Source organism: Macaca thibetana, chromosome 1 (assembly GCF_024542745.1).
Source record: "Macaca thibetana thibetana isolate TM-01 chromosome 1, ASM2454274v1, whole genome shotgun sequence".
In the NCBI taxonomy this organism is placed as follows: domain Eukaryota; kingdom Metazoa; phylum Chordata; class Mammalia; order Primates; family Cercopithecidae; genus Macaca; species Macaca thibetana.
Genome location: NC_065578.1, coordinates 120,325,466 through 120,339,382, shown reverse-complemented (window position 1 = coordinate 120,339,382; position 13,917 = coordinate 120,325,466). Strand labels below are relative to the sequence as shown.

The 13,917-nt window shown below is 47.8% G+C and overlaps 1 non-coding gene and 1 pseudogene across 2 annotated transcripts in view; one reads left to right on the top strand and one right to left on the bottom strand.

Annotated features, from left to right (window-relative positions):
- LOC126931509 (neuroblastoma breakpoint family member 3-like) overlaps positions 1-13,917 on the top strand; it is an 833,099-nt pseudogene that overhangs the window by 170,454 nt on the left and 648,728 nt on the right. The window lies entirely within an intron of this gene.
- LOC126944158 (U1 spliceosomal RNA) lies at positions 10,079-10,242 on the bottom strand. Its single transcript, XR_007721965.1, has one exon. It is a non-coding gene; the product is annotated as a U1 spliceosomal RNA (small nuclear RNA).

Here is a 13,917-nt window from a genome sequence, read left to right as displayed (position 1 = left end):
AGAACCACAGATCAAAGGAGGAGACAGGGAGGAACTTCAGGCTACAGAATGAGCTCCCTGACTGAAAGAGATTTTGGCAAATTTTGTGAGATAATTATATCAGAAAAAGAACTTAGATTTCAGTGCAAACTGGTCTATTTTAAAAGAAAGAGAAAGGCCGGGCTCGGTGGCTCACGCCTGTAATCCCAGCACTTGGGGAGGCCGAGGCGGGCGGATCACAAGGTCAGGAGATCGAGACCACGGTGAAACCCCGTTTCTACTAAAAATACAAAAAATTAGCCGAGCGCGGTGGCAGGTGCCTGTAGTCCCAGCTACTCAGGAGGCTGAGGCAGGAGGATGGCGTGAACCCGGGAGGCGGAGCTTGCAGTGAGCCGAGGTCGAGATCGTGCCACTGCACTCCAGCCAGGGGTACAGAGCGAGACTCTGTCTTTAAAAAAAAAAAAAAAGAAAGAAAGAGAAGGAAGGAAGGAAAGGAGGGAAAGAGGGAGGAAGGGAGGAAGGAAGGGAGGGAACTTAGATGAAGACTAGAATATCTGGGAATGGGCTTAAACCATCAATCGTTTCCATTAATGGCCACATGCTAACGAATTATAGCACAGAGATAGCATACTGTAACATCAAATACAGTCAGCATGGGGTGAGAAGTTGCTCCCCAACTTCTCCATTCTCCTCTGAAGACACATTCTCCTCTGAAGAACAGATATTGAATCTTCTGAACAGATCCTCTGAAGTGAGATATTGAATCTCACCTTTGGGTAAGTTTGGGCATCCACATGCACGAGCTGGGGCACCCGACACCAGATTACACCAGGCCACGACCTTCCCTGCTGCCCCTTGCCTGCTTCAGAGGCTGCCCCGCAGGTGCGGGCCTCAGCCCCAGGTCTGATGTTGTGCATTTGCTTTCTCACCGGGCTTCTTCCTTGCACTGACTCACTCCCCAAGGACCCAATGAGTGGCTACGTGGGAAAGATACAAACTGGTCATGCCCCTTTCTCTCTGACACCTCTTGATGCCTGCAGAGGTGAGCTCCAGACCCACTCTATGAGTGATGACTTGAGACTTCCTCACAATGATGACACTGTCCAAGAGCAGGGCCTGGCACACCATGAAAGCTCAGTGAAAGAAGGCATCCACCACAAGGTCCTGGAGTATGAAGAATTCCACTGTGGTCCATAACATTTTAGTCCCAAAAGATCCCAGGTCAGGAGATGTGAAAGGCTTTTGAAAGTGACCATTCTTTTAAACCATCATACTGGCCGCTGCACCGTGTTTCCCCATCCTGGACACTCTGGAGGGCACCGTCTACAGCCATACCCATCTCCCCACCCAGGACAGTGCAGCAGAATTAGTTTGGGGGATGCCAATGGGCAGGGAAGGGGTGAACCATGAAAGCTGAACAGGAGAAAGCAGGTCGAAGTGGGGCAGCAGGGTGGAAACAGAGAGAGAAAATAAAGGTGGGGTAGAGAATGGGGGGACTCATGGGGAAACAGAGAGAGAGAGAGAAAGAGAGATCTAGCCACAAAGAAAGGAAAAAGTCCGGCCGGGCGCGGTGGCTCAAGCCTGTAATCCCAGCACTTTGGGAAGCCGAGACGGGCGGATCACGAGGCCAGGAGATCGAGAGACGATCCCGGCTAACACGGTGAAACCCCGTCTCTACTAAAAAATACAAAAAAACTAGCCGGGCGAGGTGGCGGGCGCCTGTAGTCCCAGCTACTCGGGAGGCTGAGGCAGGAGAACGGCGTAAACCCGGGAGGCGGAGCTTGCAGTGAGCTGAGATCCGGCCACTGCACTCCAGCCTGGGTGACAGAGCAAGACTCCGTCTCAAAAAAAAAAAAAAAAAGAAAGGAAAAAGTCCAGAACACTTGTCTGCTAAAGTAAAATAACTTACACCTAACAAGGTGCAAGGGCACTGCAGGTCATGGGTGGCATGTCCTGGTCATGCTGTGATGTTTAGGGGCCATGACATCTACCCTTTGAATCCGAATCATAACTGAGAGGGGACTCTGTCCCTATCTAGCTGGCAATCCCTTGTGATTTTATCTTTTGGATCTGGCAGCTCTCCACCTCTGCTCACTTTGTGGGAGGCAGCTCTTGGCACACCAAATCAGGACAATTCAAATATCAGAGCCTTGGAGACTTCACTGCAAGCCCTGGACAGCGGGAGCTGGTGGCATCTGGAGGGTGGAGTCCAAGAGGTAGCAGCGCTGAGGTTCCACACACCCTCAGGAGGACAGTAAGGGGTAATCTCTTGGTAAGTGCCTACTTCCCCAGGAACCTCCGCCTAGGTGGAAATGGGGCCCACGCCCAGCTTTTCTCTGGACAGGCCCCAGTGAGGCATCCAGGGTACCGGCTGAGTTCTGGGCAATGCAAATTCCTGTGTGCTGACCTTGCGGAGGCTGGAAGGAAGCACCATGATCTTTCCACTTGGAACTGGACTTGCAAAAACAATGGCTCCTGCTGTTTTCAATTTCCTTGGACTTTGGCAATCAGATTTAGCCTTTTGGAATGGGAAGATGACTCTTTTGGGTCACCCCAGGTATGGCGTGGCCTTGGATCTGCGGGTTCTCCCCAGGCCTCAAGGACTGGCTGACTTTCATCGTCTCGGTTGGTGTCACCACACTCACACTCCCCAGCAAAGATCCCCCAAAGTGTGCTGACTAGGAACATATTCCTCAACTTCCTCTCAGACCATGGTAGTCCATTCTTCTGTTAGTGTAGGCTGCGTGTGGGAGGCTGGTGGTGGGTAAGGTGGGAGCCTACAGAAGGAAGAGGAATGGTAGCCAAGAAGGAATAGAGAAGGAGGGGGAGGCAGGAAGTATGGAGAGCTGGAGGGAGCTGGGGAAAATGGGTGTGGGGGTAGTGTGAGGAAGACAGGGAGCAGGAGAGAGAGGGGATTGGAAACAGAATGAGAGGAGGAGGAGAAACAGGAGGAGAAGAAGGCAGAAGAAGAAGAGTGGAAATTCCAGCATATCCCAATTCTTGTTCCGGAAATGGTCATCAGCGCTCCATGGATAAAGGGAAAAGGAGAGTTGCAAAGAAAAAGAAAGAAACCCCAGCGGGTAGGGGGTCTCGGCAGAATGTTTATTTCAGGGCAGAAAATTGGCAACCCAGGCAGGACTGGTGACTTTAGTGGAGACCTAAATATAGCTCTTCCTTGACCCTAATCCGGAAAGGAGATTAATCTCATTCTCTGAGATAGAAACCTAAAGAGAAGGGCAGAGAGAGGTAAGTCTGGGGCGTCTCCTCCTATTGTAGATTAAAGGTACTCAAGTCCTGTGTGACAAGGAGAAAAAAATACCTGCAAATTCTGGTGAATATGGAGGCTGAGAATTCACTTGCCAAATGCCAGTAACTGAGAGCATTCTCAACAGCTGGTTCCGTGGGGTAATGGTGAGCACTCGGCCTCAGAATCTAGCCATCCGAGTTCAGACCTCGGTGGGACCTTGTTGTTTGCTGGTCTTTTACTCTGTTGCCAGAAGCCACTCTGGGAAGCAAACTCCCGTCTCAAAGACAAAGTGAAAGGGATGGGGTTTACGTTTGCCCTTGTACCAAGTCCTGGGTTACAGAAGAGAAAGGTTTGGGTCCCGGGGAAGGAAGCTCCGCTGCTGCAGGTCCCCTCGTCCCTCCTTCTCCCGCCTCGCAATGCGTCCCCTGAGATGTCCCTCCTCCTCTCCCGTCCCTTCCTCAGGGGTCCGGGTCCCAGAAGCCGGCTTCTCGCAGTGGCCTGGTCCACAGGGAAATTGCCCAAACGTCCAATCGGAGTCACCAATCCTGGTCCCAGCCCTGGGCGAGCCTCCTGGCCCCCTGCAATCAGAGGCCCAGACCTCGCAGCCAGCGCCCCAGCAACCGAACAAGTCCCCACCACCTCTCAGGGCGACCCTGAGCCTCGGGGTGAGAGGTCTCCTCCACTAAAAAGGCTGCCGCCCCTCAATCCTAGACCCCGAGATTCCTCTCACCCGGGAAATCTCGTATTGACACCCGTTGTCTTTTTGGTAAGTAAACGGTGGCATGAGAAATTCTGATGGGGTTAGCTCAGTCATTGGAGATTGTGTCAGTTTAGGGTAGATGGTTCGAGACCTAACTTAGGAGTAACACTGCTTTATTCAGATGGCCCATCCTATTCCGAATGTTAATTTACTCTGTTCTTCATATTCAGATTTCCACGCAGAATTTCTAGCTCCCAAGTCTCTATTGCGGGTCCTGAAAGTCGCTGCTTCACTGAGCTTTGGAACCTGACTCCGGAAAATCTCATTCTTTCGTCCCAAGATTTCAGCCGGAAAGAGAAATCTGCGCGGCGACTTCTTCAAGCGCGCGGGCTGGGAACGCGGGTTCTGATCCTCGGTCGCCCGGAAGGAGCTCCCTCAAGGCCACGGGTAAGAGGAGCCTGAGCAGCTCCCAGGGTTGAGTGCGGGAAGGTGGGGGCGGCTCATGGTGGGTCTTGAGAGCAAGCTAAGATGTCCCTCCAGGCGCTCAGGACCATCACTCTGATTTTCATATTTTGGAAATACGAAAATTTTCAGCGGTTACGAAGGACTGGAAAACACCGCAGTCTTTGAGGGGCTCGGTTTGGCGGGCGTGCGGAGGCGTAGGGGTGGGGGACGGGAGAGAGGTGCCTTGGCTGCTTAGAGTGGACTGGCAGGAAGGAAAACACAGAAGATCCATTTTCCCTTGCAGGCTGGACTGCAGGGCCTGGGATGGAAAATTGGACAAAGAGTAACGATATGTAGAGGTTGGCTGCATGCATGGAAAATTGTTATCCCTCAGGCCTGTAACCCCAGCATTTGGGAGGCGGAAGCAGGCGGATCATGAGGTCACGAGATGGAGATCATCTTGGCCAACACGGTGAAACTCCGCCTCTACTAAAATACAAAAATTAGCCGGGCGTCTTGGCACCTGCCTGTAACCCCAGCCACTCGGGAGGCTGAGAGAAGGGAATCGCTTGAACCCGGGAGGCCGAGGTTGCAGTGAGCTGAGATAGCGCCACTGCACTCCAGCCTGGCCACAGAGCAAGACTCAGTCAAAAAAAAAAAAAAAAAAAAGGAAAGGAAAGAAAGAGAGAGGAGGGAGGGAGGGAGGGAGGGAGGGAGGGAGGGAGGAAAAATTGTTATCCCTAGAGAGAAGTGTAGGGGAGACCAGGCATATGTAACTTTGATAACAGTGTATAGTGCATAAAAAATCATTCCTGTTTACAACCAGTTATCACAACTAGCTACAGATTTCTTTGTTCCTTTTCCACTCCCACTGCTTCACTTGACTAAACTTGAAGGAAAAAAATTTTTGTTTTTACATATGATATTGTTTAAGTTGATCCTCAGCCCGCCCTCCTCAAGTAGCTGGGACCACAGGTGTACAACACAGTGTCCAGCTAATTTTGTATATTTTGTAGAGACAGGGGTTTTGCCATGTTGACTAGGCTGGTCTCGAACTTCTGGACTCAAGTGGACCTGGCCTGCCTGGGCCTCCCAAAGTGCTGGGATTTTGTGCTGGCCTCCATGCCCAGCCATCATTTGTATTTTGAATTTAAACATTTTATAGTCATAAGTATCACTCTTCAAAGATTCTGGGTTTTGTAGCATGTACAGGGTGGGGTTCAGGACACTCTACTCCAAAATATAACACCTTAGGGTACTGAGTATTTTATGCTAAAGGAATCTGAGAAAACAACAGAAGCAGAAAAGTCACTGTCACCCTCCCCCTGCCCTTCTTCCCTGAAGCCAATCATAAGGCTCTCATGTGAGAGGTGCCCACTCTGTACCCAGAGGAAATGTGCATTGTTGTGTCTGAAGACACAGCAACACGGAGTCTGACTATGTTTGTCTGACTGAGCAAGACTCAGTCAAAAAAAAAAAAAAAGGAAAGGAAAGAAAGAGAGAGAGATTTGAGTAATAATAAACCTCTGTCCCAGTCACTTAGCTGTCTCTGCATTTATTAGATTCTTTCTCTGTTGCAGAAAGTCTGCTGTTCTCAGCTCCATTGGCTTTTCTGGGCAACCAGCAAGATAAACTCACCAGTTACATTAATAAAAGAGAAACACAAATAGCACATATGCTTGAAAATAAATGTAAGTCTGTATATTTCTTTTGAAGAAACACGAAAGGAGGAGGAATGATATGACAGGCAATACACTGTCCTAAATATTTTCATGATTCTCCTGCCTCCCCCGTATCCTTCTTATCCCAAAAACTGCTCCCCAGAAACCTTCAACTTAAACAGGGTCCTGCCAGAACTGGGTTTGTCCTTTATTGTGGGATCTGGCCAGCAGCCCGCAATGCAATGGGGCTCTCTCTTTGTTTCCAGGTGGATCGGCAGGTCAAGAAATAATAGACACACACAAGATAGTGAAAACTGGGTCCAGGGGTGTCAGCACCTTCTGGTCCTGTGGTGCCAACAATGCACTGGATATACCAGCATTTATTATTAAGTTTAGTGAGGGCGGGGGTAGGTTAGTGAGGGATTTAGGGTCATTTGATTATGAGGTGAGATGGTCACATGGGGATGAAGTAATTCTTTAACATAACATCTGTCTGCAGAAGTACAGTATACAGAGGTAAGAATTGACAATATAGTGTGTGCATCAGTAATTTCTAACAGAGCCTTAAAACAGAAACACAGTCTTTCCATAACCTATGATTAGCAAGATATTAATCAGCAGTAACAGTTGCAGCAAAAGCTGGTTACAAACAATCCATAGAAACAGGCTGTGAAGCTAGACAACCGGTTAGACCAGAAATTCTCAGAAGGGAGTATTCCTTAACCCTAAAGAGGCCTAGAACAGCCGTGGCAAGATGAGGGCGTTTATAGCCCTATCTTTTCCATATGGACAGGCGCCCCCCATGCGTCCATTTATAGGCTCTCCACGAGGGTCGCATTCCATTCTCAGAGCTATGAACATCTGCTTTTCTGGGATAGGAATCTTGGTGATGTGAAACCTCCCTGACAGCACGATGGTTCACAGGCTCTCTGGCAGGGGGAAGCACATCATGCTCTGTTGGCTCATTCTGGCAGCCCAACCTGGTACTGTCTTTACACAATCCTGCATGCAATTTTGTATTTACAACAATCAGGAGCATTTCATCTTTTATTCCGTAGCAATAGTTTCAGGGGGTCTCCCTACAGTCCTTCCCTTGCATTTTCCTCTCACCTGCCCCACACCCCTTCCAAATCTGTTCTTTCACTTCCAAGTCATTGAGTTTTTCCATTTAAAAATATAAAAGATACAGAAAGAAGATAACCAGTCATCCATATTCCCACCACCTGGAATTAAGTACTGTTCACATGTACAAATTTTTCTTCCAAATCATTTTAAAGTTACTCTCATTTTTTTGAAAGTATACATGCTTAGCATAGACCATACCACCAATACAGAAAAAGTACAGATATGTAAAATTTCTGATCACCTTAAGTTCAAAATAACTTTTGTCAACATTAGGGCAACACTGATCGAGTCATGTTCTTCTGATATATCTACAGAGAGAAGAATGTATATTTTAGCTAGACTGCCCCCCCCACATCCCCGCAAAAGAAAAAAACAGAACAATAAAAAAAAAGATATATATAGATACATACACACACATAATATATATGAGAGCTACATATATTGTGTGTATATATATACGTATATACATGCTTTTGTAAAATTGAGCTTAGAATTTTTTTATTTTACAAATACTCCATTTAATTGTGCATGAATTTAACTGAAGACAAAGAGGCAGAAACAGAAATGAAGGAATTCCTGAACTCTCAATCACATTTAGACACTTTTCTAAAGGAATCCTCTAAAGCTAAACATACATTAAATTCAGTAGAATGCATTATGATTTGCAGTGTTTTTTGTTGTTTGTTTGTTTGTTTGTTTGTTTTTGCTCTGTTGCCCAGGCTGGAGTGCAGTGGCTCGATCTCCGCTCACTGCAACCTCCACCTCCCATCCACCTGCCTCAGCCTCCCAAAGTGCTAGGATTTACAGGCATGAGCCACCGCGTCCGGCCTGCAGTGGTTTTCTTACTACTTTTTACAATCAAATTGATTAAGACATTGGTTGAATATGGTACAATGCATCCATTTCAAGTTTGATGACATGTCTACTACTCCCGAAGGTCCTCTCGTGCCCTTTGCAGTCAGTCCCCTCGACTCCCTGACCCCAGCATTTAATAGTTTCTGTCACTATACAGGTTAGTTTCACCTGTTCTAGAAATTCAACTTGATGGTGCCACACAGGATGCCCTCTTTTCATCACTCAGCATGAGGTTTTTGAGATTCATCCATGCGATCTCATGTTTCCATGATTTGTCCCATCTTATTGAGGGTAGCACTCCATTGGATGAATATATCACAATAGGTCCATTTACCCCTTGATACATATAAACCGTTTCCCATTTGGAGACTATTGTAAACAAAGCTGCTAAGAACAGGCTCTTTTTGTGAATATATGTTTTGTAAATTCTATTTGTCCTTCTTTAGTATTAACTTATTTTGTAAAACGATGTCACCTTCACAAGTGCAAAATTCATTCAAATGTTACAGAGGCCTGAAGCAGAAGTCTACACAATTTCCTTTGTTATATTTCATAATTAAGGGGGAAAAACTTTATCTGGGATATTGTTTCCTGTCAGCAAATCCTTGATGTAAGCCACACACGATGCTAGGTGTACTATTAGACTGTCTTCTGTAATCTGTGCAATAACTCTAAGAAGTACTTCATATTATTATTTTTCTGTAACCCTTTCCAACTTGAAGCCTAGCAAATTGAAGGACCTGGCCCAAGGTCAAACAGAAGGCAAGCGGCAGCGCCAGGACTGGAAGAAAGCCTTCCCAACGGATGACAGAAGCTCAGGTCTTTGTCAGAACCTCGGTATTGCTGATCGAGGAGTTTCTGAGCAAAAGCAGCCCACCAATCCAGTGGCTGAGAACTGCTTGGATATTGGCTTCCAGGCCCATCAGAAATACCGATCAGGAATCCCAAGGATACGTTAGTGATGCCGGTCCCGAAACAAGGGACATTTCTTAAACATTCTAAAAACCCGTTTGCTCATCAGTAACACAATGAAAGTTGCTTTCGGTCTTGGTTCATATATTCTATATTTGAGCAAGGCAATGTCCGCTGCTGGGGTTAGAAGTAAATGGCTGGTCTTCATCAAACTATGAAGTCCATAGGACGTACGGCTTCCACTTGCAGTGTCCTGAACACTCGCTGGGCGTCCTGTGCGTTCTAGCCGGTTTTCTTTGGAGCCGCGGGTTTCTGCACCTCACCCGGGACGGGATGGCAGAGGCTTCTCCGGACATGCGGATCTATGCGTGCTGTCCCCGGGATAGCCACCAGGGGACGCCATAGGCCTTCCTGCCGTGGTCCTCCTTGCCTTTTCCGTTTGGGCCAGGTATTACAGATCAAAAGTGCTCAGGTGGGGTCAGAAACACCCTGGGAGAGGCTGGCAAAATGCCCAGAACCGCCATCACTAGGCCTGGGGTTTTCTTCTGTAGTGGAATTCTCGTGCTCATGCAGTGCAGGGAGGATCGCAGCGCGTTTCCGCCAAGACAGGTGAGACTGCGGTTCTGACCTGCGGACCTCGATGAATGTGCGTTAGGGCACGTGGGCGCCGGGAGAACCCTTCCCCTACACAGAGTGTTATGTCTACAAGCGAACCGGGACACTAAGAGCCCCAAAGGCCCTGCTTTCATCCCAAAGAACAGTGCCTGTCTGCGTAGTTTCTACCTGGCTCTATGAGGTGAGAACACATTCCCTGCTGGCACAGAAACCCTACAAACTCCTGTGGGGACTGCGGTTAGAAGCAGACGCTGAGAGATGACTCTGTAGACTAGAGAAAAACACCACTATTTTCACAGAGCATGAAACTCCAAGAGACTGGAGACCACAGACCAACTTTGTGCAAAAAAATCAGGCTTACTTGCAAAGGAAACGAGCTATACAGCACTTAGCTTGCGGTAAACCCGTTCATAATGGCTGACGTTTCTTACATGCTGATTCTCAAGCATCCAACTGTAGATTAGCAAACCAAATACATTATTCATCAAAATAGTGTTAAACGATGTTTTCACATAAATCTGCTTTTTGCACCATAACGTTCAGGGGAAAGCGCGAACGCAGTCCCCCACTACCACAAATTATGCAGTCGAGTTTCCCACATTTGGGGAAATCGCAGGGGTCAGCACATCCGGAGTGCAATGGATAAGCCTCGCCCTGGGAAAACCACCTTCGTGATCATGGTATCTCCCCTGCCAGGTAAGTATGAGGGTACATTTCTCCATCATGCCACAGCCCCAGACGCTTCACCCTTTACACGCACGGTCACTTACCACCCGCATGCCCCCCCGCACTGCTCCCACCATGCTACCCCGAGCCCTCCTGTCCCTGACACACAGCCAGGACGATCACGTACAACCGGCGGTCCTGGACTTGCTCCCACAGCACAAGAAATCCTCTGTGGCCGAAGCAGCAGCCCCTGCGCTGCCTCATCTACATAGGAATCGCCCTATCCGTGATGTCACCGACAGCGCCTTTCCCGGTCCCCGTCTGCTCTTCCGCTCCGCCACTCAGCCGACCAACCCGCTGCGGGAGCCAGCGGAGGAAGTGACACTTGCCTCTATCTCCTTTCCCTCCCTTCCCCGCCCCTGGTCTCTCCCAAAGAAGTAGGTTCTTAGCCTGTGATGCCAAGGACACCTTTGGCCGCCAGCTGGAGCCTGTGCTCTCTTCTTCAAATAATGGCTTTTAATGCGCCAACTAGAAAGTTTAGGATTACAGAGAAAACCGGTTCTTTTCACATACGGTTATCCTTGTGATGTAGCTTTCTGCTTGAAATTAGAAGTCGTTCAATATCAGAGAGAAACTGTATCTACGAAACTAGAGAGGTGCTCAGATGACTGCAAACCAGCCATCCTCAACTTGTTTTATCACTAGGAGTGTTATAAAGACGGTTGTCCAGTTTCATGAATCTTGTAGGTTTTTTTCAAATACAGCAATGTACAAAAATGTGCTGCCCCAGCAGAGCACACTGGACTCAGGCATGGTGCTGGAGTCGTTTTATCATCTCTTCCACTGCTTTCTCTAGACCTTAGCGCTTACCTCATGTTAACACTTAACATTCTGCAAAGCCAGGAACAAAGTCGTCCAAATTTGGCAAAAATATTTGGGGGAAATTTTATTTCAGGTGTTTAACTGATTAATATGTAGACTACAACACCAAACTCTGACAATACCTCAGACTTAATGATCTCCACCCCGTCTCTGCAAATCTATCAGGCAAGTTTTTCCTGCCCTTTACTTTCCTATAAACTGAGTCATACAGTGTGTAGTGGGTTTTGGGGGGAGTGTTACTGCCCAACTGGTACACCTTGCCTGCTGCTTAGATAGAACCAACTTTTCGACACAGGGGAATTGCAATAAAGAGCTGCACTCTAGGCCGGGCGCGGTGGCTCAAGCCTGTAATCCCAGCACTTTGGGAGGCCGAGACGGGCGGATCACGAGGTCAGAAGATCGAGACCATCCTGGCTAACACGGTGAAACCCCGTCTCTATTAAGAAATACAAAAAACTAGCCGGGCGAGGTGGCGGGCGCCTGTAGTCCCAGCTAGTCGGGAGGCTAAGGCTGGAGAATGGCGTGATCCCGGGAGGCGGAGCTTGCAGTGAGCTGAGATCCGGCCACTGCACTCCAGCCTGGGTGACAGAGCAATGAAATCCCAGGGAGCTGAAGCTGTCCTCTTGTGCTGGGTCAGTTCCTGCGTGGGGGCCACAAGATCAGATGAGCCAGGTTATCAGCCTAGCTGATGCCACCTGATCCACTGAGTGCAGGGTCGGCAAAATATCTCAAGCACTCATCTTAGGTTTTCCAATAATAATGTGATCTCCAGGAACAATTTGGGGAGGTTTAGAATCTTGCAGCCAGAGGCCACATGACTCCTAAACCATAATTTCTAATCTCATGGCTAATTTGTTAGTCCTGCAAAGGCAGTCTAGTCCCCAGGCAGGAAGGGGGTTTGCTTTGGGAAACGGATATTATCATCTTTCTTTCACAGCTAAACCATAAACTAATTTCCTCCCAAAGTTATTTCGGCCTGTGGCCAGGAATGAACAAGGACAGCTTGGACTTTGGAAACAACATGGAATCAGTTAGGTCAGATCTCTTTCGCTGTGATAATTGTTCCAGTTGTAATTTTTGCAAAGGCGGTTTCAGAAGCAGGGGCATAGGTTTGACTTCTGTCACTCAGTCTTATGTCTATGAATTTTTCATGTTATTCATGTGGTTATTTGTTTCTATGTGTATATGTGTATTCCTTTGTATGAATATACATTAACTTATTTATTTATTCTACTGTTGTTGAACATGTTGACCTAAAAGAAGGAGGCTGAAGCACAAAATATAATTTAGAGTTTACTTGAGCCAACATGAAGACAGCTGCCTGGAAGACTCACAGCCAAGGAACCTTGGATCTGAGCTCCCTTTGGCCTCTGTCACAAGCAGGTTTTTATTTTTTATTTATTTTTTTTTTTTTTTTTTTTTTTTTTTTTTTTTTGAGATGGAGTCTCACTCTGTCCCCCAGGTTGGAGTGCAGTGGCGCGAACTCTGCTCACTGCAAGCTCCGCCTCGCGGGTTCTCGCCATTCTCCCGCCTCAGCCTCCCGAGTAGCTGGGACTACAGGCGCCCGCCATCACGCCCGGCTAATTTTTTTTGTATTTTTAGTAGAAGCGGGGTTTCCCCGTGTTAGCCAGGATGGTTTCGATCTCCTGACCTCATAATCCGCCCGCCTCGGCCTCCCAAAGTGCTGGGATTACAGGCGTGAGCCACCACGCCCGGCCCACAAGCAGGCTTTTGAAGGTCAAAAGCAGGGACAGACAGTGGGCTGATAGAAAGGTGCCTGTCAGGAATTCTCATTGGTTTACAGAAATAACATTGATTGGTGATTGGCTATATGTTGTTAAGTTATAGGGCATGGGGGTATAGTGATTGGTGTGGCATTATTAGGTTAATTTACAGCTACTTGAGGCGATAGCAAGCAGTTTCAACAGATGAATACATAGCTCAGTGCAGCTCAAAAGGAAGGAGCGGAAAGGGGTTGCTGTCTAGATTTAACGTCTCTCTGGGCCTGATCATTTGAAAGCGCTCACATTCCTCAGATAAAAAATGTTTTAAATCTTTCTTCTTGAAAGCATTGATTATTAAAAGCTCAGTCAAGGTGTCCCTCTTTGCCAGAAAGGCTCATTCCTGGATAGGCCTGTCCCAGAGAGGGGACAGGGGAAGAAAGGAGCTACCTCACTGAGGAATTTTTAAGAATGTCCAAAAGTCGCCGAGACGGGTGGATCACGGGGTCAGGAGATGGAGACCATCCTGGCTAATATGGTGAAACCCTGTCTCTACTAAAAAATACAAAAAACTAGCCGGGCGAGGTGGCGGGCGCCTGTAGTCCCAGCTACTTGGGAGGCTGAGGCAGGAGAATGGCGTAAACCTGGGAGGCGGAGCTTGCAGTGAGCTGAGATCGAGCCACTGCACTCCAGCCTGGGCGACAGAGCGAGACTCCGTCTCAAAATAAATAAATAAATAGAAATTATTCTTTATTTTATTTTTTTTTTTTATTTATTTATTTTGAGTTGAGGTCTTACTCTGTCACCCAGGCTGGAGTGCAGTGGTACAACGATAGTTCACTGCAGCCTGGATCTGCTGGGCTCAAGCAATCCTCCTGCCTCAGCCTCCCTAGCAGCTGGGACTACAGACATGAGCCACTGTGCTGGCTAGTTTTTTTAAATTAGCTCATTTTTTAAAATTTGTAGAGACAGGGGTCTCACCATGTTGCCCAGGCTGGTATCGAACTCCTGGCTTCAATCCTTCTTCTCTCCTCAGCTGCCTAAAGTGCTAAGATTACAGGTGTGAGCCACCACACCCTGCTTAAGTTTCATATTTTAATTTTATATACG